Consider the following 25,268-nt stretch of genomic DNA (forward strand, 5'->3'; position numbering starts at 1 on the left):
TCTGTTGATTTGGATGGTCTCTGCTCATCATCATTATCGAGTGGACGTTTTTTTTTTTGGTGGGGGTTTGGTAATCCATGGTAAGATTAATTTGATTCATCATCCATCCATCCATCCATCATCATCATTGTCACAAGGACAATGCTAATCACAAGTGGGTTTCCGACTTGCAGCACCAAGGATACCTGGATGATATACTCAAGCAGAACAATCAACAAGCAATTATTCCACCAGATTGGCCCATGAGCCACTGCCTTCTGGACACAGGACTCTAGGCAAATTACTAAATCGCAGTTGTACAATCAAAATATAAATATATCATCTTGAAGCCAAGACCACTGACAAAAATTTGAAATAATTTCTAAAATATGTGCAGCAAAATTTACATGTACAGGGCTTAACATGACCAGCCGATTGATAGAACCGGGCCAGTTCTACCACCCGTCTAGGTGAAGTAAGGGGCGAAGTGGTGTGTTGGGCAGAGGAACACTGTTCCTGGAACCAGTGCCCTCAACCACCAGACTCCCGTCCTCCACCGACACAGGGGCGCAACCCACGGCAAACGGGTTGGTGGACCAAATATACCCCCGGGTCCACAATGGGGGTCGAAGAGCGTTTAGCGTTACCCAGCACCCACCACGAAGGAGGTGGCTCTTCACGGGTGCCACTTCATCCAGGAGGAGGCCAAAGAACTTTGGAGGGGAATCGATGTATTCTGTCACCATGATGTTGTGTTGGTAATTGCCGATGATAGAAGGCAACACTCTTGCCCAGAAGAAAGAAGGGAGATCATCTGGGGATGTGTTCTCTGGATCTTTGGATTCAGGCTTATGGACGACGTAACTGATACAAAAGTCTTCATCGAAGATGCCCCAGTCCTTCACCTGATAACGTTCTTCCTGGAGGATTTCAAGGAGCTACTGTATGAAGTGATAATATAATCGTCTGTTTGTCTTCAGTACTTTAAAGGGGCAATGCTGGCAGCATATACACAGGCACCGATAATTAAAGTAGAGGTTATTGTGTCATATTGTGCACTATACGCAGAAGAGATGCAGATGTTTCATCTCATATCATAGTGCACCGTATCCTTCCATAATGCTTTCCTTCATGTAATCACCCATCGTTAGTTGTAATGCTTCACGTACTGGTCCGGGTGCCAGTAACTGCAATGTTTCACTTGGTCCATTCTAGTTGGTCCATCTTTTGTTGTTGTAATGTTTCACTTCATATCGGGGTCCATCTTTTGTTGTTGTAATGTTTCACTTCATATCGGGGTCCATCTTTTGTTGTTGTAATGTTTCACTTCATATCGGGGTCCATCTTTTGTTGTTGTAATGTTTCACTTCATATCGGGGTCCATCTTTTGTTGTTGTAATGTTTCACTTCATATCGGGGTCCATCTTTTGTTGTTGTAATGTTTCACTTCATATCGGGTCCATCTTTTGTTGTTGTAATCATATCGGGGGTCCATCTTTTGTTGTTGTAATGTTTCACTTCATATCGGGGTCCATCTTTTGTTGTAATGTTTCACTTCATATCGGGGTCCATCTTTTGTTGTTGTAATGTTTCACTTCATATCGTGGTCCATCTTTTGTTGTTGTAATGTTTCACTTCATATCGTGGTCCATCTCTAGTTGTTGTAATGTTTCACTTCATATCGGGGTCCATCTCTAGTTGTTGTAATGTTTCACTTCATATCGGGGTCCATCTTTTGTTGTAATGTTTCACTTCATATCGGGGTCCATCTTTTGTTGTTGTAATGTTTCACTTCATATCGGGGTCCATCTCTAGTTGTTGTAATGTTTCACTTCATATCGTGGTCCATCTCTAGTTGTTGTAATGTTTCACTTCATATCGGGGTCCATCTCTAGTTGTTGTAATGTTTCACTTCATATCGTGGTCCATCTCTAGTTGTTGTAATGTTTCACTTCATATCGTGGTCCATCTCTAGTGCGACTGATGACCCACTCGACTGATCCTGAGGTTTTATAGGCAGCAGCAGCGTGAGCTATGACGTCACTTCAAATCGCGTCACGATTTTTGTTCACTCCTTATAGCCGTAGGGGAGAGTTTCCACTGGGATGCCTTGTTGGCCGTACTGGACTTGACGTTAGGTGTAGACCATGCGATACTCTTTGGTGGTGTCCTTGGACAGCAACACGTTGCCCTGGCGAAGTCCTCCGCGAATGATGCGGTGCGGGTACGGGACAGTGATGCTGACTTGATCCCTCTGACAGACGAGGTTCTTTATGTTGTCAAAGTGGACATGTTGGCTCGCCCTGTGATTCAGAGTAAATCCTCGGACTTTTCTGATGCCTACACTACCGTCAGGTTGAGGATGGCGCAGCTTGTAGGTGTAGTTCTTGGGTCCTCCTGAGACAAAGGCTTGAATGCTGTTGCCCCCTCGGTCAGTTCCCCTAAGGTATCTCCCAGTGGAGGGTTCTAGCTTAGTGCACGGTGAATGTAGATGATACTGTCCATATCAAAATACAGTACACGCCGATCCAAGGGTTTCAAGTAGGAATACAGCTTGAGACGGGCTTGTGCTGTCACCCAGGCTGCAATGACCACATTGTGGGTGGGATGCGGGTCGTGAAATTCTGACTGAGGTTCATAAGTGACACACACGAGGTCCTCGTTGACGAAGTGCACGTCCTTTACCACACACCGTTCATCCCGGAGGAGGGCAAAGAACCTCTCAGGGGAACTGATGTATTCGGTCTTGTCAAACCCGACGCGTTGGCCAAACTTGCCCCAGTGGTTGTTCAGGCAAGCTTTAGCCAGGGCACATAGTCGGATGTGAGCAGGATCCAAGGTGACTCCATCTTTTCGCTGAATCTCCCTGATGTAAGCGTCTGGGTCTGAACAGCCTTCTGGATATCCGCTGGCCTCTTGCTTGATCTTGAAGAAATTGTTCACATACTTGGCAAACAGTCCTCCCTCTTGAGTGTCAGGGTCGTAGGTGGTGAGCGTGTCAAAGTGCCAAGCCTCAAAGATAGCCACACTCTCGAACGGCATACTGAAGCTCCTTGCTGACGTACGTGCTGATCTATGCACGGTCTTCATCCCCGTGAGGGCAGGAACCAGCCAACTGTGCTTCAGCACAAGCACGACACAGAGGAAATAACAACTTGAGAGTAGCGGGGGTCGATAACCTTGCGGAGGTATGATGGAGATGGTGCGGGGTTCCAAAAACAGTTTTCGGAAGGTGAACATGCAAGCCATGGGTAGAGTCACTGCTTCATAGAAGGGTCCACGTTGTTTTGTTGGATGAACATGTTGCGGAATGCAGCACAGCCTCGACGCAAAATGTCCACATCACTCTGGCAGTAAGTCAGCAATTCCTCATCCAGATAAAAGACAGTCCCTTAAGCCACGCGTGCGCCATACCAGGCCAAGAAAGCTTTCCGTTCGGCAGGAAACATGCCGTCAGGATCGTAGGTAGAAACGGGAGGATAAGGACCCACATAGCCTTGGTGAGCTTCGGTGTTGAAGAAATGAGGGAAGTAACCTTTCTTGAGTTCCATCAACGCAAATGTTTTTGGAAACTGCTTCAGAGCCATTGTGAGGAAATTGAGTGAATCACGTTCATCTGCAAGATGTGATTCCTTCTTGTTTTGTTTCTTTTCCGCCAGACGCATCAGCCAGTCGCCCATGTCCTTCAAGGTCGTAGACCCCGAAACACTTTGATGTGGCTAGGCCCTTCTCCTTCCTTAAGCCAGGGACACTTTTCACACAGTTGATCCGAAGCCTTGGAAATATATTCTCCGCATCCCAGATGCACCACACACAAGTTGGGAACACGAGTACCTTGATCTTGGGTACATTCAAAATCGTAGAGGGGCGGCCGGGTAGCCTGATGGTTAAAACGTTCTCTCGTCACGCCGAAGACCCGGGTTCGATTCCCCACATGGGTACAATGTGTGAAGCTCAATTCTGGTGTCCCCCGCCGTGATATTGCTGGAATATTGCTAAAAGCGGCGTTAAACCAAACTCACTCACTCACTCAAAATCGTAGAAGATGAACTGACGCTGTTGTCGTTCTTTGTCTTCAACCTTGTTTTCACCGTCTTCATCTTGTGTGGGTGGTTTGAAGACGGTCATGTAGCACTGGTGGTTGGGTTCCAAAGGTTCTTTGCAGATCTTGCAGTTACGATATGTGCCGCACTGGTGGTTGGCCATGCCATGGATTTTTCTCACGTTGACTTTGGCCAGGCATCGATGACAAGTGTGGATGGTGGAGCAGGTGCTGGGATGCTTGGCGGAGGCCATCCGATGGCGTTGAAAGCAGTAAGGGTTTCAGAACCACCTGCCACATTGGAGACAGGAAAGTCCTCCATTGTCCACGTCGCCACAGAATCCAGGACATCGGCACCAGTGGCATTGATATTCTCGGGTGCAGCGATGTTCTTCAGTGTGGTCGTATCCTTGGTCACAGATTTCACAGTAGTAATTATAACCTGTAAAGGCTGTCATGGATGTAATGACATCGTAATGCTGATGGTGATGATACAAGTAAAGGATCTTGGTGGGTTGAGGCACTTCACTCTTGTACAGGAGGAGATTCATGACATCTTGGGAGTAGATTTTGAGTTGGTAGTAGGGCGCCAAACGTTGACTGAACAACTCCCACGTGGCACGCCCTGTACAAGGGCCTTCGGAGATCTTGAGTTGATGAAATAAGCCCTTGGCGGCCTTCAACTGCGCTGGTCTTCGTTCGCTCACGTATGTATCGCCATTGCTTGGTCCATTCCTTGGTCACAGGATCCGGTTTGTGTTCATGGTGACCGCCCACGACCAGGGCACGGGCAAAGCAGAGTTGATCATCATTCTTGATTTGTACGATGCATTGCTTCTTTTCCAGGAAAGTGTTTAAGCCGTGGCCATCCGTGCCCCTGGCCTATACGATCAGGATCTTCTAAATGCAGTAAGTATAAGTAGTATATACAGTAGCGGTACGAGATCAATTCCAAGAAAAGACTCTGTAAAGCTTTGTTTATGAAATAATGCTTTTGTCAGGCCCTTATCTCTCTCCGCTAGTGTGTATACCACTGTTTGAATCCCTAGTTAACTTCCTGGTCACTATGACCGCGAACCAACACTTCCTGGTTACGTGATACTATTGTGATCGCCCTATATCATGTTGACCTCGACGAAACAGTTTAATGTGAATTGCCTATGAGCTCTTTGGTCTTCGTGATGAAGGCTTGCCGGGCTTGTTGTACCCCTTGTTCTATGTACTTTTTTTTCTCTGCTTCGCTGACGGCAGTCTTACGAGACTTGGTTCGAATCTCTTGTTTCATCTCGTGGTACTTGGTGAGTTCAGAGAGGACCAAACGAAACTCCTCCTCCGAGATCTTGTTGTCTGTGAGTGCCGTGGAGATATGGTCACTTACCGTGTTCAGCTTTGCTTCAGCTAGAACCCTGATCTCGTCGTGCTTCAAAGCTTTACAATGCAGTCTGCGGGATGCAAACTTAAACACCAACCCCGTCTTCGCTACTTCCTCTACGACTGGGTACAGGCCCATCCTGTGCGTATAATATATACTACAAGATATTTTTTAATTGGTCTTCATTTAATAGTCGATCAATGTACTTGAAGCTTATAAGGCCTAGCCTTTTGGGTAGGATAATAAAGGGAGAGGTCAATAGGTAACGCTTGTTTTATACTAACAATCGGGGGTGTTATTAAGGGGGGCAGCACCCCTAGTGAGGGGTCCGAGCTCAGTTGTATGATGATACGACAAGGGGAGGCCAAAAATGGATATGAATCTGACAAATCTATTGTCACCCCAGGTCAAAGGCGCCAGGGTGTAACCCCCCATCCAGACTCATCAATGTCGTCTTTGACAAAGACTTCTATGATGAGTGTGGAGCCTGGGGACATCATCATAGAATATGGTAGGTCAGCGTATAAGTTGAATGATAAAGGTGCACCACTAGCTGTATCTAACATGTAGCCCGGGCGATGTGGTGTTTTGGAAACTCTTATACTCTGAGGGGCCGTGGTGAACCCCCCCAGCATGATACCGTTGTTCTTAATTTCGGTGATATAACCATCCTTGTCAAAAGAGACGTAAGGGGCGGTGAGGGTCATGTTGATCAACCATTCGGGTTCTTTAAAGTCTGCCAGGGACACCCACCTATACACGTTGTCTTTCAAGTGTAGGACGTACAAGGTGTCTTCCTCGCCGTACCGATCGAATCCCTCTGTGTCTCCTAGGTCCCCGAGCGTGATGTTGGGGCGATGACTGGTCATTGTTATATTACTATCACAAGATAGTTTCCAACTGTTTTTCTGATAACTTCTCAGGGGTGCACTTCACCCCCATGAGGTGTATGTTGTCGGGTAGGAATATCTTGGTGAGTGATATCGTGTCTTCCACGGTCACGGTGACCCCCTGCAGACTGGTGTGGGAGTCGACACCCACCCGCACGTAAACAGTGCAAACATGATACTGATGTTGTTTGACCCACCGGAGTTTGATTCCTTGCACGACTTCGACTTCGCGCTGTGATGGTTCCCCTAGGTAAACTTGGATGACCAGCGTGGAGTTCGCCGGTAGACTCTCCAGGATGTTGACCGCATGCCTTCGAATTCAGACACCACCTGCAACCCCACGTTTTGCGTCCCGGGCTTGCTCGACAGCATGTGAGCTGCCATACTGGAGAGTGGGCTGATGACTATGCTACGCCTCTGCATCGGGACGTAAGCCACGAGCAGGGTTCTGTTGTTCATGACTTTGTTTAGGTAGTTGTCTTTGTTCTCCGTGAACACGTAGGGGATAGCCGAGCCTAATGTTGAGAAACCAGTCGACTCGAGAGGGTAACAACACCCACTTGTCGTCGTCGGTGAAGACGAGGGCATACTGCTTGTTTCGAGCAACGGTTGTGCTCTCGACGTCTTCTAAGTCGAACAGTTTGCCGCCGAACGATGGGTATACCGACCATCTATCATCACCGATGCTGACTAGGTCGAGCCGAGTGTTGAGGGCCGCTCCTGATGTATCGACTATATCACCTAGGGTTCTACCGGAGGGGACTTCAACGCATTTGTAAATGCTGTTTTTAAGCTGTAAGGCGTACAGTCTACCCTCTACTCGGGTCGTCGAACTCGCGGCGTGTGTCCCGAGGTCGGAGATCCCTACATTGACGCATCTCTTCAACCTTCTGGGTCCTTGTGCGCTAGTCATCTTATGTGCAGCGTTATGCTGAGGCATCCTATATTAACAGGATTATGCTTTATATCTAACACTGATATCACCAACTCCGGGATAGTGCCCCGAGTTAACCTCTTGTACTGCCGCGATGAAAACGACTCGGTTCTGCCGTCGTTGTACTTCTCCGTCTTCACCGGTACGGCTCTCAGCAGCGTTGAAGGGCTCAGCTGATCGTGCTCAGCTGATCAAGATGAATGCACAGCTCGCGGTACGGGACTAGGTCGGGTAACTTCGTACCCGTGACCATGGTTGTGGGTTTTATCTCGTCCGGCGGCAGCCTGAGTGTCCTCGCCAATGGTCAGCCGAGCCTCAAGGGGTTTATTCCGTTGTTGGTTAACACGACTGTGCCGTTTGAGTCGTTAATCTTGAGTTTGGCTCCCACGGGCTCGAAGACTTCATCGCTTAGCGAGCACACGCTGTAGTAACCGTCAGTTATGTGATTGCGGATGCCACTGACGAACAGCTTGTTGTTGCCATCATTGATGTTGGTCCACCGTGGCAGGTAGGTGATATCGCAGAGTGCGACTTCAAGGTGACCCGATGTGTTATCAATCGTGTGCAGCAGCTGAACGGCCTCACCGCTCGTTATCCCTGGAAGTGTCACGTACATATTAGAGTATATATACCATTATATAATACTTTTAATATGTACAACCCAGGAGTGTTTTACCCTAAGATGGACATAGACTTCACGCACATGAAGATCATGGTCGACGTGGCTGGGTTGCACTTCGGAGCCCGGTTCACCGATGTGTTCGGCCGGTATAGGCTTTCGGTGAAGAACGTCAAGGCAGTCCATGCCTGGTTCAACAACCCGATGCAGTTCTGGCAGGATCAACTCAACTTCGCCGTGTGGTGCGCGACGACTGGGTGTGGCTTGACGTTGACCGACACTCGGCGGGGACCGCTGAGTCAGTCTGTGTTCAGGTTCCACGTGTACTACCAGGTCAGGTGTATCCTCAAAGAGATCAGCGCTCCGCTCCCACAGGACAAGGCATGGGACGCAGTAAACAACCCGTACGACCGACGGGCCTACGAATGCGTTTGCAATGAATTCGAACTAGACCCGAAGACGGATTGGCGTTTGCCGGGGCCGAACCACGGGTTGGGTATTCCATATGATGGGGGGCGACCCGTGAATGAAGTCAGTGATGATTTACTGAAACGAGATGTACTATGCCAGGACTTTGCTTTTGTTGAGTAATGAATGGCGAGATGACCGTATGAACTTTAAAGGTGGTGTTGCTTTCACTGCCCAGAAAGTTGAGCAGCCCATCGCGGACGATTGGAAAATGTTCATGCTGGACACGTCGAAAGGGTTTACTCGTGCCGGTGTCACCAGATTGAACGACTCGATTCGAACGTACGATGTGGGCGCTGTTGGATGCGCAGACGAAACGCTTTCCAGAATCATTGGTAATGGGACTGCTTTAGATGCACAGAAACAGTACGTGGCTAACGTTGAGGATGCTATCGCCACCCCGGTCGATCTACCGAGCACCATCCAACACTACCAAAACGTATTGGAATACGCCCGGTCTAAAGTCAACTACGTGTTCGACGTGGGACTGTACATGGCCCCGAGCAACTGAGAGTCAACAAAGTGGTGGGCTACAACAATGAAATAGTCTTTGCCACGGCCGACCAGAAGTTAGGAATCAACCCGGGCATCAACGTGAGTCACGTCCCACCTCCCACGACCCGTGAAACGGGCATAGTCGTACCTGGAGCCCAGGGTTCGGCCCGCACTCCCACAGCCCCTTCCATTATGTGAGGTGGCTGAGAACAAGGAACACCATCGATAGTAAAACCACGCTAGTGGTCGCTGGGATCGCAATCGGACTCATTTTTGTTAAAAATTCCTTAGCCGCGACGTACACCAGCCCGGCCACGGCACCGATGGCTGCTCACAGGTTTTGCCCGAGCCACGTGGCAGTTTTAGCCAGCGTGCTCAGCAACCACAAGACGATGCTACCCAGGATGCCGGGCAGGGCTTACCCACGAGTTTAGCCAGGGCCTCCCCGAGGGATTTCAGGTGTCTTCTCACCCAGTCTCTGGCGTCGCCACCACTTGGGGGTGTTGGGGGTGTTGGTATGCCACTGCCCCCCCGTCAGCGATACGACCAGGGTTGATATGATGAAGCCCAATGCCGTCAGAACGCTGGTGATGGTGATCCCTTGCTCTCGGAAGAGGATTCGGATCCTGTCAGCTAGCGTGGTGTCCTGGTAGAGGACTCGATCGATGGTTTCCCGCACGCGGCTGATCTGGGATCGAAGCTGTTCTCGGAAGGAGGACGCCGCTTCCAGCCGGGTCGACCTTTCCTCTTCCACGTTCCGCAATCGTTCCTCGATGATGGCTTTCAGAGACTCGTCAGCCTGACTGAGTTTGGTCTTTTCACGGGCGATGTGGGCGTCGATCGCATCCAGTTTGGCCGTGTTGTCCACGAGTGACCCACGAATGGTTTGCATGGCCTTGTCCAGCCCCCACAGTCCCCGAACGGTAAATTCGAACCCGGGTAAGGGTTTGTTATGGTAGGTGGCCAACAATTCATCGATGGCACGTTGGGGCTCATCGTTGAGTTCGGCCCTGGCTGCTTGCAGATCTTGGACGACCTTCGGGGGAAGCTTGGGCCGATAATCTATGAGGTTTAGTGCATCGCGGATCAGTTGCCCACCATGGCGACTGATGAGTGTCGATAAGGCAAGCGGTTCTCTCGTGCGTTTGTTCACGAGATTGATCTCCGGGTGAGCCTTCAATCGCAGCGTGCCGTTCTCGTCGAGGGTGAACTTGGAATAGTCACGTCCCAACGGCTCGACGTTGTGTTTACGCCTCAACTCGTTGTAGTTTTCGGCGGCGGCCTGCTTCACGAGTTCGTTGCCCAAGGTGAACGAGGTTTCCTCCTCTCCGAACGAGTGGGCACTATTATCCCACAAGTCATCCTTCTGGATGTCATCGTAACCACCACCTTCAGCCATATTTAATTATGTTAAACTTATATATTTCATGTATATAACAATGTCATATGGTAGGAGGCTAGACCCTTTCCGGAGGTCAAGGGAGCCTCTAGGTGCTAGAGCTGTGCGCCAGTCGGTGACCATCACCAACAATCCCAGCAAGATAGACCAGAACCAAACGCTGCTGGTTCGATTCCCCAACCTGGGCGAGAACGACTCCATCGTGCCCGGCACGGTTCGACTGGCATTCAACTTCACGTTGACCTCTGGCAATGACAAACGCGAGCTCGTGCGGAACGTAGGTCGGGCCATCGACAAGAAGACCACCATCAAGATCAGCGGCAACGAGGTGCTGAGCATCGACGACAGCGACGTATTTTACTGCTAGGGAAAAGCGAGGGAGAACGCATCAATGACGTGTACCAAGGCATCAGCAAATCGACTAGGTTGCGCGTCGGGTACAGCTTCACGGCAGACCAGCTCGATAAAGTCTCGGCGGGTGAAAAGGCCATTGCCGAAGCGTACGGGAACAGCTTCTGCGTGCCGCTCGACTTCGAGTTGTTCACTGGGCACGCGCCGTTTTACCAGGCCGAGCTGGGTGATAGACTTGAATACGAGCTCACGTTCAACGACTATGGCAAACGGTGATGAGGCCAGTTATGCCATCGACAACATCTCTCTGGAGTTCGACATGGTCACTAGCCCGGAGCTGGCCAGGCAGGTTCGAACCCAGTACTCGGGGAAGGTGGCCATCCTCTACGACCGCATACTGCGGCATAGAATGGTAGTATGGGACAAGAGCGACACGGTGTGGAATATCAACCTGAACGTGCCGGCGCGATCGATGAAAGGCATCCTGATCGTCCCCGTGGAGGAGTTTTTTCAACCCCGAGATCACGAAGGTGGAAGTGACCATCGAGGGCGTGCCCAACCAGCTGTTCAGCCATGGTATGAGGGCACACCAGCAGTGGGACGAGATAACGAAGCTACCGACCCGACATCACCACATCATCAAGGACCTGGATCTATCCTCCGTGCAGATCGGTGAATACCTGACCACCAAGTACGCGCTATGGTTGGACATGCGATCCACGGACGATGATCAATTGCATGGCAGCGGACGCCGCATCGACAACGGCAGCGAGGAGATAACGGGCAGATTACCAAGAAGGCTCAACCCGCGGGCAAGTTGAAATTATATCTGTACGTGATTATGGACGCGCAGCTTAATATAAACAATGGGAGATTCGTGCAAGCCATCTATTGATCTACATCACGATGCGCACTGCGCCATAGTGTGCGGGCAGACTGGTTGTGGGAAGACTGTTTTCGTGCTGGATATGCTGGATGGGTACTATAGGGATGCCTTCGACAACATCGTTATCATGTGCCCTACTCTGCATATGAACAGGACGTACAGGGAAAGACCTTGGGTGATGACGGACAGAGTCGACCCGGGAACACGCCTGCAGGACTGGCTGAAGGCTTACCACGGTAAATTCAAGGGGGAGTCGATGCTGTTTATCCTGGACGACTGCAGCGCTAACAAGGAGATAACAAAAAAGAGAGACATGCTATCGTACCTGGCCTTCTCTGGCAGGCACGCTCAGCACAGCATCTGGGTGCTGACGCAGAAGTTCAACTCGGTCCTGAAAGACCTCAGGGAGCAGACGGGATGGGTAGCCTTATTCCACTGCAAGGACAGAGATTAGTTCGAGGAGTGTTTGAGAGAAAACGATGTGATGAGCAAACTAGAACGGGAACGGGTGAAGAGGCAGCTAGCCGAAACTAAGCATGCTAAGCTGGTGCTCAAGACCGACCAACCTGTGGCTTATGAAGTGCTTAGCAATGCTGGGCAATGCTAACCAATGCTGAGCAATGGCTTAGCAATTAAAAGTTACAGTTCTATATGGCTTGTGAAGTGCTCATCGTGTGCAATTTAACCTTCATCTCGCTGTGTTTGGCGTGCATCGGTTATTATATCATTAGAGTTAAGAATCGCTTGTTACATTATAGGATGGAGTGCAACGAACTGCTCGAACAACTGTTGGTGGAGGGGGATAAGCGAGTGAAACTGCCTGATGATAAAAGCGACGACAAGCGAGAGAAACTAATGGAGCTGGCGGTCGGCGGCAAGGCCAAACAATACTTTGGGGACCATGCTCCAGATAAAATCCAGAAACTACCCGCCGATGAGGTCGATAAGCTGTACGCGAGATACGAGTCCCGGCTCGGGGCCGAGATGACGAAGACTATAGGGTCGACTATGACGCAGATCTACACCGGTTTGGCGTCATATGTCCTCCCCATTCATTAAGCGTCACAGTAACTATATATGGATTGTATAGGTATAACAATGACTGCTATTCAATTCATTCGAATTCCACCCCCGAAATCTTTTGGCCTGAGAAGCTGGTTGATGTTTTCAGGTAAACACAGTATTGACGACATCAGACCTCAGATCATTAGCAAACTCTGATCATTCCCCCGGAACGCCGGCTTTACCTGTGGGAGGACCTCGAGAAGGACCCTTTTATCGAACACGCTTTGAGCGCCGTCAGCTGCCTGCTATAACATAAATACGGCATGTTCTTAGCCCCGGTGAGGGCGGCGATCATCACAGCGAAGCATTGCCAATTTAAAGAGGGGAATAATAATCATAATGGTATACAAGATGGATGCTGCCCAGCCAGTGACTCCGACAGTGGAGGAGGAAACCCCGACCCCGACACAAGTCACTAAGCAGAAGAAACCTAAGAGAGTCGCCGCTGGTAGAAAAGGTGGTTTGGCTAAGCGTCACAGTAACTATATATGGATTGTAGGCGCAACTGCGGCTCTATCATTATTCATGCTATATCATACATCCCCAAAGCCAACTCCACCCCCGCAACCCCAATTAGAGGTCAACCCCCATATTATGTTGTAATTAAATATATGTTTCTATATCATATACATCATGTCTGAGGGGAAAACGTTCGTTAACGAAGCATACGCCGCCGCCGTGGTCCCCGGCCTAGCCGTAGGATACACTTGGTTGACCAAGATGGTCCTCAAACAACCGACTATCAAGCTCGACTTCGACCTGCAGGATATGGGCATGCTCATCATGAATTTGGGTATGGCGATGGCCACCAAGGACATCCTCGTGAAGCAAGGGATCATACCGGAGAATATTTTGAAGTAAGTATAGGCATATATAGGATGGCTACGATCGCTATGATGGTCGGCGGGGCTTTAGTCAACGCCCTGGCATTTTCCGGGAGCAATTACCTGTTCTCGAAATTACGGTCGAAGTTGAACGCGGCCGAGGTAGAAGTGGAACGAAAACGCCATGATATAGCCGTGGAGAAATTACAAGCCGCGCAAGCCGAGTACGCGAAGAAATGTATGCAGAGGCTCGATTTCATTAACGAACGACTCGAGCGTGAGAACCATGCCGTTCGAACATTCAAGGACGTCGACAATGCCGCGAAAGAATACTACCTGCAGACAGGCAAACAGCTCGAACCTCTCGATGAACCCACACTCTCACAGTATTACGCACCCAGCCAGGGACAAAAGGATCGAGAATGGGCCTTCGTCATGATAGGCCTAGCAGCGACTGCATTGATCGCAAAGCAACTAAACTAGGTACACATATGAGTATACAATGAGACCTGCCCCGTATCAATGTCAGTACGTGATTATGGGGAAAACCGAGAATGGGTTGGGGGTGGAAGGATGGAGGGGTACTGTTGTTTTCATATGAGGAGTATAAGAAATGGTTTCGTGAACTACATGTGCTCCGTGTGTGGTATTGTAGTGAAATGCCATTACTATTTATGTAGAGCCCACGGGGCGAACATGGTCCGAAACCAACTTATTTACGACAAGAAAAAAGATTATTTGAACGAACATAAGCGCCTCCTCAGAATGAAAATTTAAAGGCTTCATTTTTTGGCCTGGCAGATAAGGCTGACAGAGTTACCTCCCTTACATAACTGGAGGCACAATTAGAAATTGGCTTGCACCTAGGTATAACAATGACTGCTATTCAATTCATTCGAATTCCACCCCCGAAATCTTTTGGCCTGAGAAGCTGGTTGATGTTTCCAGGTAAACACAGTATTGACAACATCAGACCTCTGATCATTAGCAAACTCGAAGAGGAAATAAACGAATTGGGGCACATCAACTTTCAAATGACTGTTGTTACTACAAAGCTGGATGTCTTCAGAGAACAATTCTTGGCTGAACCAGCCTATATATATGTGTATCCCCAACGATCTGGAAATAATAAAACGGGAAAGCTATCCTGAGCTCAGAATCGATACGGTTATTCTGAATATAGAGCTGGGCAGGGGGCTAGATTCGTGGTGAAAAAATATGCGCGCTTCATTTTTTACTCAGTACCGAACACCCAATTAGAGATTGACTTTGCAAATAAGTATAACAGTGACTACTATTTGAGAGCTTAAACGGGTTGCACGAGAACGAGGTGTAGTCGGTTACTCTCGGTTGAGGAAACCCCAGCTGTTTAGATTACTCGGCATACAACCCCCTCCCACGGTGAAACAACTCAAACTCCAAGCTAAGCAGCTGGGGCTCGCTGATTATTCCCGTATGAGGAAAGCCGGGCTAGTCGCACTTGTTGCACGCCCCCGTACAACGACCTCCCATGGTGAAACAACTCAAACTCCAAGCGAGAGAGCTAGGGCTGGCGGGTTATTCCCATATGAGGAAACCCGAGCTCGTTGAACTGTTGCATCAGCACAGAGTCGTCGATCTACAGTTCGTGCACACTGAACGTGCTGTAGGTAACTACCTGAGAGGCTGGCGCATGCATGTAGATAAGAACATAGACATCGGCGACGTCAAGCCTCTGATCGCTGACAAAGTTAATGAGGAAATGAACGACCTGGGAAGTCTCAAGTTTCAAATAACGGCAAAGATGTCGCTTGATAAACAGCAGACGGACGGTGCCGTTGAGTACGTTCAGCCTTACTTCCGGGGTAAACAAGAAGTCGTGACTCAACCCAAGACTATAGACGAGTCCATCGACACCAGTCTTCAGCAGATACGGGAATATTTGGAACGCTACATGCACAGGGGTTCCGGTTGGGCCGTGGATAAAATCGATAAACTCTATCTAGACATAGCTAACTACGTCCCGTTCAGAGGCGGATCGTACCTAGACTTGCCCCCCCTACTACAAGAAAAAACAAGCCATGGTCAACGTCAAGAACAGAGGGGACGATTGCATGAGGTTAACGATCAGATCAGCCTTGTTTCCGGCTGACATTAATTCGAACAGACCTACCAGCTATCCTCAAGACGACGGGCTCAACTGGGACGGTATAGACGAACCCACCCCCATATCTCAAATCACCAAAATCGAGAAGCAGAATGCCATAGCCATCAACGTCTTTGGGCACGAAGGTAACAAAACGATCGTGCACAGGATCAGCCCAATGGAGTATCGCCGTGTGATCAATATATTCATGATCCAGCGAGGTGGTAAGTAACACTACGCGTGGATAAAACACTTCAGCAGGCTGTTGCACGACCAATCGAAATACGACGGAAAAAAAACACTTTTGTGAACGATGCCTACTAGGCTTCACGCGAGCTGATTTATTAGAATCCCACCGGGATGATTGCCTAGGCTTGGGGCAGACGGCCATACGAATCGACATGCCCAACGAAAACGACAACATCTTAAAATTCACCAACCACAAAAACCAGATGTCCGTGCCTTATGACATCTACGCCGACTTCGAAGCCTTGGTCAAACCCGTTGACATCGGGCCGACCCCCAACACGCACAAAATGCAGGAGCACGAGGCCTGTGGGTTCGGATACGTGGTCGTCCGATGTGATGGGGTAACAAATGCTCCCAGGGTGTACAGGGTTCCCGACGCGGCTGAAAAGTTTCTAAGGTGCTTGCAATGGGAAGAGAAAACCATAAGGAAGAGGCTGTATGCCACCGCTCCCATGCGTATAACCCAAGCCGACCGGCGAGCTCACAGCTGCAGCACTCACTGCCATGTGTGCGACGGCCCGCTGAACGGCGATTCGGTGAGAGATCACTGTCATGTCACCGGGGAGTACAGAGGCGCCGCTCAGCGCGTGCAACCTCAAGCTGAGAATCAACCCCAAGACAATCAACATCCCCGTGGTCTTCCACAACTTGAGAGGGTATGACTCTCACTTGATCATGCAGGCCATCGCAAGGGTCGACGGCAACCTGACGTGCATCCCCAACAACATGGAGAGATACATCTCCTTCTCCCTGAACGGCCTGAGGTTCATAGACTCAGTTCAGTTCCTGCTGTCATCTCTCGACAGTTTGGTCAAGGCCAACGATACCTTCCCCATCACTGATCGATACACCAAAGCCGAGTCTCGGACCCTGCTGATGAGGAAGGGTGTTTACCCCTACGAGTACATGGACAGCTGGGCCAGGTTCGCCGAGACCCGACTACCCCCCATCAAGGAATTTTACAGCAACTTGACCGACTCTGCCATCACGGAGGGCGATTACGACCACGCCCAGAATGTGTGGGAAAAACTGGGCTGCAGGAACCTGGGTGATTACCACGACCTGTACTTGAGAACGGACGTACTCCTGCTGGCTGACGTGTTCGAGACGTTCAGAAAGACGTGTTTCAAGCAGTATCACCTCGACCCCACATGGTACTACACCAGCCCCGGTCTCTCTTGGGATGCCTTGCTGAAGAAAACCGGAGTTAAGCTGGAACTCCTCACCGATTACAACATGCACCTGTTCATCCAGAAAGGATTGCGAGGTGGGATTTCCATGGCTGCCAAACGCTACGCAAGAGCCAACAATAAGTATGTGAAGGGCTACGACCCTAGCAAACCCACCAATCATCTCCTCTATCTCGACGCCAACAACCTGTACGGTTGGGCCATGAGCCAGTATCTACCCACCGGGGGGTTCAAGTGGGTGCCTGAGATAGACGCCATGAGCATACCGCCGGATTCGGGGGTAGGTTACATCCTCGAAGTTGACTTGGAGTACCCAGCGGCATTACACAAGTCCCTCAACGGCTACCCCCCTGGCCCCAGAACATTTGATGGTGAACCCGGACTGGATGTCCAACTACCAACAGAACTTGCTGGGGAAGAATAGGCTAGCCAACGTCGAAAAACCCGTACCCAACTTGATGAACAAGACCAAGTACATCGTTCACTATCGCAACCTGCAGCTATACCTGTCGCTGGGTATGAGGCTGACTAAAACCCATAGGGTGCTCAAGTTTGCCCAAAGCCCCTGGATGGATCCCTACATCAGAATGAACACGGACCTGCGAAAGCTGGCCACCAGTGACTTTGAGAAGAACCTCTACAAGCTCATGAACAACTCGGTGTTCGGTAAGATGATGGAGAACCTGAGGAAACGCGTGACCGTGAAGCTGGTCCAGTCGAAAGAGGAAGACAAACTCAGGAGACTGATAGCCAGCCCGGCATTCAACCGGAGCAAGATATTCACCGACGATCTGGTGGCCCTGCACATGAGGAAGAGCCACATCAAGTTCAACTGGCCCGTCTACGTTGGGATGAGCTTACTCGACCTCTCCAAGCACCTGATGTACGACTTCTACTACAACGAGCTCAAGAAGCAGTACGGCGACAGGTGCGAAGTGCTGTACACGGACACGGACTCCCTGCTGATGGAGATTCGAACCGAGGACGTGTACGGGGACATGGCAAAACACATCCACAGATATGACACCAGTGACTACCCCAAGGACTATGCCATGCACAGCACGGTTAACAAAAAGGTCCTCGGTAAGATGAAGGACGAGTGTGCTGGTACGCCCATAGCGGAGTACATAGGCTTGAGGCCCAAGATGTACTCCATCCTGAAAGCCGACAATAGCGAGATCCGGAAGGCAAAGGGGTCAAGAAGTACGTGGTGAAACAACACATCAAACACGCCAAGTTCAAAGAGGCCCTGTTCAGGGCCCGCACCTTCAAGCATCAGATGAACACGCTGAGAAGCGAAGGACACAGGATATATGGACTGATGATAAACAAGACGTCTCCTGTCACCGATGGATAGCCGCCGATGAAATCAACACATACGCGTTCAGGCATGAGAAAATTGAACCAAAGACATAGCCGTATGTATACGATGTCACGGAACCAGAGAAAGTTTGAGGCTATTTACTACAGCCCGCGTGGTTACTGGAAAAGAGCGAGCACCATACATAAGCTTGCCAAAATGGCGAGAGTACCCCTGGACGAGGCCAAAGCGTGGCTTGAAAAACAAGCCCTGTGGCAGATCTACCTACCGGCACCATGCTACATGCCTAGAAGAAAGTTCGGTATTACCGTACCCAATAGCGTCCACCAGGCCGACCTCCTGTTCTTACCCCACGACAAGAGGTACAAGTATGCCATAACCGTCGTTGACGTGGCCAGCCGCTATAAAGAAGCCGAACCCTTAACCGCGAAAGACTCGGCCCAGGTAGCCCGCGGATTCATACGCATATACAAGCGCAGCCCGCTGACATGGCCAACCGAAATGCAAGTCGATCCCGGACGGGAGTTCATGGGTGCCGTGTCACAACTGCTAACTAAGCACGGCGTCCAGGCCAGGCGTGGCGCGGTCGGGGCTCATCGCAGCCAAGCAATCGTCGAGAGATTCAATAGGACTTTGGCCGAGCGCTTATTCAGGCATCAGTATGCAAGAGAGATGGCCAACCCGGGGAGACGATTGACGGAATGGGTAGCGCGGCTACCTCAAGTGGTGTCGGCTATCAACCACGAAACCACTCGGCTCACCGGCAAGAAACCAGCCACCGACCCGACATGGTCGGTCAAAACTTACAACATAGATAAAGTGGGCATCAAAGCCGACGAGCCGAACTTGTACTACGTGAAAGATGGGCCACCGAAAGGTTTCGTCAGAGAGGAATTATTGATCATACCCCACAGCACAATGTTACCCCCCAAGCAAAATATTTAACACATACCTTGTCGAGTAATCCCAATAGTGTCACGTAACCAGGAAGTGTTTGTTTCTACGCGGTCATAGTGACCAGGAAGTTAACTGGGGGATCTAACAGTGGTATATACAATAGGGCCTGACAAAAGCTGAGTCTTTTCTTGGAATTGATCTCGTACCGCTACTGTATATACTACTAGTATATATCCATGGTCTCATCGATATACAAGTCGTGGTTACTTTACTGTACTTTTTCCACTTGGGCCATGATGTGTTCCCCCTGGAGGTCACCCATCTGCTGAAATGTGATGGAAATGGGTGATGTTTCAGGGCCAATCCAACGCGATCATCATCCTGGCCGTTCACATTGTTTCTCAGGTCTAACAAGATAGCATCAAACTGCTCTCTGAGAACGGTGGGGAGGTCTTCAGGTTGTTGACACTGCAACCAAGATGGATTGAACTTCAGCTTATAGCGATGAGTGTTGGCCCGGGCGCCTCTTTAAGTTCTTCTTCTTCGTCCTCTACTTCATTCATTAGTGGTGACTCCATGGTGAGAACTGCCAAGACCCACGCTGAGCCTGGTTTATATAAACACCGTCACTCTATGACGTTACGACTGCCCACATCCCTGCCGCCACTGTGGTAAAGAGGACTATAAGAGTATGAACTGCACCAACAAGCCCCAGAAACTGGGTAAAGAGGACTATAAGAGTATGAACTGCACCAACAAGCCCCAGAAACGTGCGGCTCCCGTCAACCAGTCAGGTCAACTACCAAAGAAAGTGGGTAAAGTTGAAGGCAATCATCTACTGGCTCTACTCCATGACAAGGTCATCCTCGTTCAAGACCACATAGACACCATGCTCTCTCTACTTCAACGCGTCTTGGAGTTTGTTGAACCCATGGACGATTCCAGCAGCACAACCTCCAGTGGACCACCATCACCACAATAGATACCATGCCTCGGTGATCTCTTGCCAGCCAGTGCCAACGGCACTTTTCAGGGCCACCCATCCCGCTCGAAAGAAAATCTGTGTGACAAAGCTTGAACCACACACTTCTCTAGGCACGCCATCGTCCTCTCACCACTCTCCCACCCTCCCCCTCTCTCCTTCCCCGTCGGCCTCTCGTCCGTCTGCTCGCCATCTTGAATTGTGTCTACGCTCGCGAGATCCCGCGATATCCCACAAGATCCCACCGGATGGACCACCATCTTGAACAGGGCGTCCATCTTGGCCCACAGGTGACGTCATCTTGGCCCGGAGATGACGTCATCGGGATGCGCGCGCACACCGGAACCGGACGTGACATCATCACGATGCGTGTGCACGCACTGGAACAGGAACAATCCCCTTTCCCGGAACCGGAACCCGAGTTATCTCCCCTTACCGGAAGTGACGCCATCTTGGATCACGTGACCGGAAGTGCCGCCATCTTGAAAAAGACCCCAGGGTGCGGTGGTACACTACTCACATCACAGGTCAATTTATAATGATGAGTATTTACTCCAGACACAAGAAATGCCAAATGGGAACCTTTGTCGGGTAATCTGAGTGGTGTTATCACTAATTATACCTGTTATAAATTCATTAACTGACCATCAAGTGAATGATGACAAATAACGTGTAGGTTTACCACCAAACAAGGGTTACATCAAGAGAGTAGTAATCGCTGTATTGCATGCAAGTTTGATTGTCTGAAAAAAAACTTATGGGTCGAAACTGTTTTGAGGATACGAACGGATCGAACTTCATTGTTACATAAGAAATATATATAAGCATTTGCTGTGTACTTAGTTAAAAACTGTATATACCTAAGTACCCAAAATTTCAGATTTTTCTAGCAATGGCAAACGGGTTGTTTAGTTTATGGATTCAAATATATCAGATGTGTGTTTTTGATATCTTTCAATCGTAATAGACATCACATTTTTACATGATTAAATATAGAGGTGAAAAACACAGAAATAGGATCAAATTGGATCAGTCAATATACCCTCCAAACACTTGAAAATCTGAAAAAGCCTACACTGCTAGGATATACTTTATTACAATCAGACAAGAACTACCGGGAATATTTTCAAATAACGGCATCTGATGGGCATCCACCCTTCCTAATGTCCCACTGATTAGTTTGAAGAATTTCTGCCAAGGTGGACAGTAGCCCAGTCCCCGTGTTCGTCACGGTCGAGGGAGCAGGGGCTGACCAGTTTGCAGCTAGGTTTGGTAAGTAGACTGTTGGCTGGAAACATCAATCGCTCTGGATCAGTGGCCATTTAAGATGAAAAATGCAGCAGAGAGGGTTCGGTTGATCCTGGCACAGTCAGGCTGGTAAAGTTCAGAATCAGCTCAGGGCCCTTTACACATAATATTCTATCCCTTATAAACACGTGTCCATCAGTCAGTGCTATGGGTTATTTAGTATATTAATTTATTTATCCATTTCTTACAAAATGGTGACACTAATTAGTAAATTATAATACAGAGGTTTGTCTCAACAAACAACAAATCATACTAACTCATTCAAGAATACCCCCAAGCAACTGTGCCATTACGTCTGTTCTTTGGGAAATAATTTGACAAAGAAATTTTGTTTAAATTAAAATATTGCTATGATGACATAAATGCGAATTTAACCCAATAATCATTCCATGTATATATATTTTATGCATTTATTTATATTTTTACTTTTAACAGATTATAATTATGCATAATGAATGCTAAAAAGTCCTGCATGTGTAATGTAAAGAGTACCCATGCGCCATAATAACTTGCGCTTTCAAAACAAACCAACTACTCAATTTAACCAAATTTCTTCGACAGAACAGTATAATTCTGATGCCACGACTATTTAGTCTACTATTGGAAAATGTATTGGTCTGACGTGGTGAATGTACGTATTACTTGTTGTGTAAAATGAACGTAGTACTTCACGAAGAGAGTAAGAGAAAACATCGATCAAAGTATTAACAGAGATATTTATGTTGATTGATTTATTGCTGTCTTGTATCGTGAATTGTCAAAAGATAGTATTTATGTACGTAGGTTTACTAAAGCAGAAGGAATACACATCTATTGGCGCAAAGTGCCTGTGTAAATAGAACATAGTATAGTTTGTTTAAAAAATTGATTGCTCATTTTTATCCACCTCAATGATTTTTAACAACCGAGGGTATCATGAAAAAATTGCAAGCGCTTTCTCAATTGACCTATAAGACCTTTTATACACATATTTACATCTTTACTACAAGCGAAAGTAAGTAAAGGTCTCCCAAAGGTAATCTCCCTTCTCACACTGGGCCTAGATTTTCGAAGCTCTCGTAGCGCTAAGATAGATCTAGTCGTAAGTTCATGTTTCAACGTTACAAGACGCTGCTTGTTTTTCTCAAGGCCGTTTCGAGGTAGAGCCGTTTTGGTCCTTACTCCTAAACTAATTTCAATTCATCGTATATAATTAGAAGTGGCAAATAGGACTGACTGACCGAGTTTGGTTTTACGCCGCTTTTAGCAATATTCCAGCAACATCACGGCGGGGACACCAGATTCACACATTGTACCCATGTGGGGATTCGAACTCGGGTCTTCGGCGTGACGAGCCAACGCTTTAACCACTAGGCTACCCCACCGCCCCTGGCAGAAAGGAAACCGTGACACCTCACTACTTCGTGGCGGTTTTCCATTTAAACGAGTTTTATCATCATTTGAGGTGCAGCACAACAATGTGGAACAGTGACAAGAAAAGACAAATCTTTCTATATAGACATACTACATGGGATACACCCGAACCGGCACCTGGATATTTAATCCAAACCGGCCCCTGGATATTTAACCCAAACCGGCCCCGCACCCGAACCGGCCCCTGGGTTAATTAACGGTAATTAGACAGACAACGCAACCAGTGTCAAGTAAGAGCATACGCTAAGACAACATGTACATTAATTCGCTCACGATAATCAGTTCAAAGAAATATTAAAACAACACATTCACTTTAATCGCTCAGTGAGACGTGCGTAAAATAACAGTTTAATTTTGGAGCTGAAGAATGTTTTAGTTTCGATGTTAGCAGAATTCACTCTGTGAAAGGTGGTTAATGTGTGTTGAAAATCTTGACAAATGTTCCACACATGGAAACATGCGAAAAGATGAAGGATGACATTATTTTTCGTTACTGGAAACTTGGGCATAACAAAGGTGAAACGTGAATTCCTTATATTGGATTTATGTGCTATTCTTGTATTGAATTAATGTGTAAATTCTGTGGATACGATACAACGAAATGTAAGTACACGTTTTACTTTAGTTTTGCAATTGATCTTTTAGATTCTTAAAAGAATTACATAAAATGTCCTCTACCGCGGGATCTCCGTGATCAGCAGCACTTGCATGTTCACTTGCCTCTCATCGACACTAATATTCGCTAATATATTTTCAAAAATCGATATTACATGTAAAGACATATGAGTAATATGTTTTCGTCATTTATGTTAAAGGAACTTTAATTCATATGTCAATGTAGAAATATTTACTTCTCGGGGCCGGTTTGGGTCAAATATCAGGGGCCGGTTCGGGTTAAATATCAGGGGCCGGTTCGAGGGTAATTCTACTACATCATAATCTAATACTATCTTTTTTGTTACATAAACAGGCGACAACCTTCTTTTAATTTATACTTTTGGATAAGTTACAACAGTACGTGCAGGGTCGTTAGGGTTAGGTGAAGGAACGTGAAGATCAATCGTTCGGGAAAAACATATCGCGCAAATACGGCCCCGGTATTTCTGTCGCGTTCGTAATCAATATTGAATTACATAAACGGTTACGCACAGAAAATTGTAAATTGAAATAATATGACATGTATACCATGTATAAATCTCTTTGTCTTCGATGTTCATTAAATAATTTTTCTTCAATTTTCATCCAATGAAAATAGTAACATCTTGTTGACGGAAGTTGTAATACTTTGTTTTGATTCTGCAGCTGGGGTGAAACAGCAGTGAAAACTGTCATTTGGCTCTGAGAACTGTTGGGAATACTGAGCGGCGAATTCGGTACGTAATGTTATGTTTACCAATATCCTCATATTATCGTTTGTATTTTCAGTAAGACTGTGAAACGATTGTTATACCCGACTACAGGCTTTGGAAACTGTCACTGTCAGGTCCGAGAATACGATAGATTACTTACTTTCGTCAATTATGTATTGGGGTGGGTAAGATGTAAATCACAAAAACGTTTAGTGACCGTAAGTATTTCCTCAAGCTGTTACAACCAATACATACATTAATTGAAGTGTTAGCGAATTAACAAATCAATATAATTAGCTTTATAGTTCTGAAGCAGAATCTGCAATGGGTATAGGATTGCATTGTTGAATCTAGCACCAAGAGATCATATAATGTTGTGAAAAACATCAATACTCTAAGAAATTTGTTTATTGTCTGGAAACCCATGACATGTTGTAATTAAGTTAATAAATAACCTAGATCATTAGGCTGGATTTTTTGTTTACATGTGGATTAGTCATGTAATCTAGCTGATATGGGTTAGGAAAAAGAGATCTATACTGTGACAAGTACTCTGTTTGAATGCTTGGGTCATCCTGGGTAATAATGTGCTGTGCTATTCATTGTCAGCGCTATGCCTCAGTATGAGCATACCTTGTGTGGAGTTTGGCGCCATAGATATAAATGGACACATTATCATTATTATTATTATTACTGATGCTTGTTTTTTGAAAGCTGTGCAAGTCAGAATTCCTGTCTTGCCACTGCACATATCGGATTGATTTATTTGAAGGCATAAAATAAATCAACACCATTTTGCCTTTGCTCTAATCCTCTGAGGTAAACATGTATCTACAATTCTAAGATGCTTCGGTGAAAGATCAAAGGCCCCGACAGTACTTTATCAGAGGATAATGTGCACTTTTTGCATTACATCACAATGTATTGCCATTCTTGTCTGCCCCCTCGTAATCGAGCAATTTTGCATTACGTCCCAATGTAAATGACGTCACGGTGCATGTCAGTTGTCATTGCCTCGTACAACCTCCTACAGTAAACTACTCCGTTGCATTCCATTTCTTGGTTTGCAGTTGCTTCATGCAGCTAACGTCACTGGTGGAAACATTACAT

General features: G+C 47.7%; 1 protein-coding gene across 1 annotated transcript in view; it reads left to right on the plus strand.

The window, feature by feature from the left end:
• Positions 1 to 455: 455 nt before the first annotated feature.
• The window catches only part of LOC124263234 (autophagy-related protein 9A-like), a 216,914-nt gene continuing 192,101 nt past the window's right edge, over positions 456 to 25,268 (plus strand). Inside the window, exons 1-3 of the mRNA XM_046697826.1 lie at positions 456 to 466; positions 18,507 to 18,510; positions 24,112 to 24,182. The gene's annotated coding sequence lies outside the window, so the exon portion shown is untranslated. The remainder of the gene's footprint in view (positions 467 to 18,506; positions 18,511 to 24,111; positions 24,183 to 25,268) is intronic.

The sequence above is a fragment of the Haliotis rubra genome, unplaced genomic scaffold (assembly GCF_003918875.1).
Source record: "Haliotis rubra isolate DU_JTF1 unplaced genomic scaffold, ASM391887v1 Scf873, whole genome shotgun sequence".
NCBI classification, from domain to species: Eukaryota; Metazoa; Mollusca; class Gastropoda; order Lepetellida; family Haliotidae; genus Haliotis; species Haliotis rubra.